The sequence below is a fragment of the Quercus suber genome, unplaced genomic scaffold, assembly GCF_002906115.3.
Source record: "Quercus suber isolate HL8 unplaced genomic scaffold, Cork oak 2.0 scaffold_656, whole genome shotgun sequence".
Lineage (NCBI taxonomy): Eukaryota > Viridiplantae > Streptophyta > Magnoliopsida > Fagales > Fagaceae > Quercus > Quercus suber.
The window spans coordinates 328,834-334,293 of NW_027070097.1; positions in this window are offsets into that span (position 1 = coordinate 328,834).

Here is a 5,460-nt window from a genome sequence, read left to right on the forward strand (position 1 = left end):
TTTTTTTTTTTTTCCTCTTTCAAATGGTAGGAAACTATTCTCAAAGTGCAAGAGGATCATTGTCAAGATCCTAATGCAATTCCCCTTACACAAGAGGAAATCTCAAACTTGGTTTTTAAGAAAAAATCCGTTATTGTAAAAGGACTTGGCATGAGACCTTCCTCTTCTCTAGTAACCACTGCCTCATCTAGTTTCTCGGTAGAGTATATTCATCAATTAGAAAATGAGATAATTGAGCTCAAAGAGGCAAGAGTTAGGGATGAAGAGGAGTGAGCTAAGGAGCAAGAGGCGCGAGCTAAGCAAGATGAGATCCAAAAGAATATTCTTAATTTTTTGAGTAGCAAGGGTTATGATGACGGTTTTAACTATAGGGGTGGTTCATCTTCAAGTTAAATCACTTATTGGTTAGTACTTTATCTTTAAGTTAAAACACTTCATTTTTTATGTATCATTTGAAACTAATTGTTAGAAATGTTTTTTATAACATAGTTAATGTTTTTACTTTATGATTTTAATGTAGTAGTGTTTTTATATTTGTGCAGATTTCTTATTGGTGGCTCTAGGGGATTTACTTTTGTCATTATTTGAAGACATATGAGGACATCTTTTGGCTTTAGGGGGTTCTAATTATATTATGCTATATTTTTTGTATTGTTATAAAACATCTTAAGTTATTGTATGTGTTGCAAACAATTATTGTATGGAAGGAATTTGAATTTGATACTTGTTTTAATTTTAACTTGTGGAATGTATGGATCGATTTTTTATAAATGTGTTGTTGAAATAAATGTGTTAATCAAATGTGAGGTTTTAATAATGTAATGACAGGTTATAGGTTAATATCAACGTCATGAAAATAATAAAAATAGAAAATAAGTTTTAGTGACGAATTTTTTCGTCACAAATATGGCAACAAAAAATTGTTATAGTGATGAAATATTTCGTCACTAAATGCAGTGGTATTTTGTAAGAAATGGTTTTAGTGACGAAAATTTTCGTCGCTATATATGCATGGATTTTCTTAAAAATAGTTTTAGTGACGAATTTTTTCGTCACTATATGTACCCGAAAATAGTTTTAGTGACGAAATTGTTCGTCACTAAATATGATTTAATAAACTGAAATGGTTTTAGTAACGAAAGATTTTTGTCACTAAATATTGTTTTTAGCAAGGAAAACATTTAGTGATGAAACGTTTTCGCCGCTAAAAGTTTTTTTTTTTTTTTAAACAAATCGGACTTTTAATGACGAAATTTTTCGTCGCCAGGACTTTTAGCGACGGGGCTACAGCGACGAAATGAATTTTGTCACTAAAAGTCCAATTTCGTCACTAAAGGTTCTTAGTGACGAAAAACTGGACTTTTAGTGACGAATTTTTTCGTCACTAAAAATACATTTTCTTGTAGTGACTCCAACCTCCAGGGGATAAAATCCAAATTTTGAAACTTTAGTATATAAAATCTAATCACTCTCAAACTTTAAGGGGGTAATTTACAATTTACCATAATAATTATAACCACACTAAAAAAAAAATCTCACAAATATAAATAAACTAAAATTGGGCCAAAGAAGCTTTCACATCAGCCGACTAACACACATTAACACACTAGATAAACCTTTGTCTCCAAACTCCCACATAGAGACAAAAGCCACTCTATTTTAAAGAGAGTATCATAAGACGAACTCCCAGTATGTAGAAGGGCTCCAAGGGTTTCCAATTTACTTTTTGCGGATGATTGCATTGTCTTCTACAAGGCATTGAGGAAGAGGGGCTTAAAGTCACCAAAATCTTGGATAATTATGAAAGAGAGTCTGGGCAGAAGCTAAATAAAGAGAAGACATCACTCTTTTTTAGCAAAAATATGAAGGCTGAGGTTAAAGAAGTAGTGAAAGAAATGTTGGGCTTAGATCATTCACCAACATGAGTGGTATTTGGGGTTGCCCCCATTGGTAGGGAAGGGAAAAAAAAGAAAGTATTCAATCGAATTAAGGTCCAAATTGGGTGTAAAATAGCAAGTTGGAAGGGAAAGTTGCTATCTATGGGAGGCCGAGAAATCCTAATAAAGGCAGTTGCCGAAGCTACTCCGACGTACATAATGAATTGCTTTAAAATCCCCAATTCCCTTTGTAGTGAGCTGAACTCTTTGATTAGTAATTTTTGGTAGGGACAATGTGACAAAGAAAGGAAGACTAGCATGGATAGTTTGGAAGAAAATGTGCAAGCCAAAAGCTGGTGGGGGGGGGGGGGGATGGGATTTAAAGATCTTAAGGCATTTAATCTAGCTTTGCTTGCAAAACAAGGGTAGAGGCTCATCCAAAACCCGGGATCTCTTGCACACAGAGTTTTGAAAGCAAAGTATTTTTCGCAAAGCAATTTCATGGGGGCATAGCTAGGCAAGAAACCATCGTACACATGGAGAAGTTTGATGGCAATGAGAAAAGTCCTTAACAGGGGGCTACGATGGAGCATAGGAAATGGGCAAAGCGTGAGGATATGGGCTGATAGATGGTTGCCAACCCCAAACTCTTTCAAGGTGGCAAGTCCTTCGCCCCAAGCTTTTGAAGGGAATATGGTGGAATCTCTTCTAGACAGGGATGTAGGTGGCTAGGACAAAAACTTGGTGAGCAGCATTTTCCTTCCTTATGAAGCGAAGGCTGTTTTAAGCATTTCAATTAGCCACAATTTTCCCGATGATGCTCTGACTTGGGCATGGACTCAAAATGGGATGTTTGCTATAAGTAGTGGGTATAAGGTAGCATGTAGTTGGCTGCTGGAACAAAGGAGTAAGGCTGATGGGGGGGAGGCAACAAACCTGAAGAAGTGGAGTGATTTCTGGAATATTATTTAGAGACTAAACTGCGTAAGCAAGGTAAAGTAGTTTATGTGGAGGGCGTGCAAGAACATCCTCCCTACAAACTATTGCCTTAAGCTCAAAAGAATTCCCATGGAGGATGCGTGTAGGGTTTGTGGAAAGGTAGAGTCATCGGGGCATGCTCATTGGGATTGTGAGGTGGCCGAGGCTATTTGGAGGGAGTCAAAGCTTTCCTTGCCTAAGTTTCGAAGCCCTTTGTGAGAATTCATGGATGTTATGGGGAAGCTTTGGGAAGAAAGAAGGGAGATTAGCTGGGAGACCTTTGCTACCACGGTATGGTGCATTTGGAAAAATAGGAACGCCACAAAGTTTGAAGGTCGGTGCAAGGCAGTGAAGGCAATTGTTAAGGAGGTTGAACTATTGGTGGAGGAGTTCAGCTCACTAAATGCAGCTTTGAAACAATCAGCACCTCCAAGAACTAGGGGATGGATGCCTTTGTGTGAATGGTGGTACAAAGTGAACGTGGATAGGGCGGTGTTCAAGGAGTTTGGTAGCTGTGGAGTTGGGGTTGTAATCAAGAACAAGCAAGGCCAAATTATGGGAGCAATGAGTAAGAAGCTGGAATTACCTTCTGGGGCTTTAGAAATGGAAGCTAAAGCGTTTGAGGAAGGCTTAATGCTAGCAGGGGAACTCGGGCTCAAACAAGTGATTCTGGAAGGAGATGCTCAAGTGGTGACCAATGCATTGGTAGGAAAATGTCTCCCACCAACTTCAATCCAAATGATAATAATAGGAGCAAAGCAATGGAGGCAAAAGGTCCAAGATTGGAAAATCAGCCATGTGCGTAGAACAGGGAATCTTGCAACCCATCTTATGGCTCGGAATGCCAAACTTATTTCTGATTGCGTAGTGTGGGTTGAGGATACTCCACCCATTATTCAATGCCAAGTGCATAGAGATGTAATGTTATTGAATCAGAGTTCAAATTAATGAAATTTATTTGCGATTGACTATCAAAAAAAGGTGCAGACAAAAGTCACTCAATTTATTGAGATTATTATATGTTGCTAAATCATTAGCTCGAACCATTCTTTTTGTAAGACAATTAAGCATTTTGTGTGTGGAGATATGTCAATTAAGCTACAATATTCTTCTCCAAAAAAAAAAAAAAAAAAAAGCTACAATATTTTTAGTTGTGACTAACACATATTATTAGAACTATTATATGTTCTTATTATTCATATAACAAATATGAATTCCTAAATAAATAATGAAATTTGCATTTTTTTTTTAGGGAGTGGACATATATAAAATGATAATGCACTGTGACCGTGTAAACCACAAAATAAGGAAGATTCGCTGGAATCTTATATATATATGCGCTAAATCTTACTAAATTATGAGGTTCAAATAAAAAAGAGAAGACCTCTCTCAGTTCATTTATCCAGTATTGCTGTAAAACTTGGCATATATATTTCAATAAGTTATTTTCTTTGGATTAACTAATATGTTTGAGTTTGGTGAGAGAGTGTAATTAAGTTTGTGTGTGTGTTTAACAATTAGTTTGTTTCTAAAAAAAAAAGTTTTTTTTTTTCAATAATCAATAATTTATTTTCATGTAAGGATAATGTCTATTCTCATTTCTTAAGAGCTAAAGAACTGTCTCGTACATAAAGCATCTATTTCGATTGTTCGATTAAAATTGATTTTAAAAGGTTTTTGTCTTAAATATATAGATAACCGTGTCTGTGATCAAATGTATTATCAGTTTTTTTTAAAGACATAAAACCTTTTCAAATCAGTTTTGTAAATGTCTATTTTAATTTTTGGGTATCAAATATATTTTCTAAAGTAATTTCATTTTTAAAATGTTTATTCCTTTCTAATTTCTTTTTTCTTTTTTCTTGCTGGCTTTTTTGTTTTAATTTTTATTTTAATATGTGCATTTTTTTGAAAGAAAGAAGTAAAAAACTTGTAGTGTCAAACGTTACTCTATTTATTATTATTATATTTTTTTGAGAAACAACGTTACTTTATTTAATTGTTAAGAACTTCAAATTTTAAGAAATATATATATATATATATATATATAAAATGATTTCCCTCTTTCAACTAGACTTTTTTATGATTCAAAAATACTCTTATTAATAAAGAGTTACTTTATTTAGAAATAGGATCATAAATATCAAATAATATTTTTTTTTGAATAAATAACAAATTTCATTTTGAATTCAAAAATAGAACTCCTAAAATTTAGGACTTTTTTCCCTTCGCGTTCAAAAAAGAAATTACAGTTACTGTTTATCTCTAAAGTTTATCCTTTTTATTTATTTGAAAAATAAAAAAATATATTTATAAATTATAATAGATGCAAATTACTTACCTTAACTCAAAAAAATAAAAAAAACCTTTGAGCACTTGTTTAGAGGCGTGTATATATATATATAACTTCCAAGCATTAGAATTTCCAATATTTGGCATTCATGCTTTTTGAATATATATTGAATTTGTATACAGTATTTCACATTTCAAGCAACATTATACTTCAAAAAAATATATTTTAATTTCAGTTAAAAAAAAAACTAAATATCTATGAAAATATTTAGTAATTAAAAATTAATTATTAATTTAATCAACTTGATTAAAA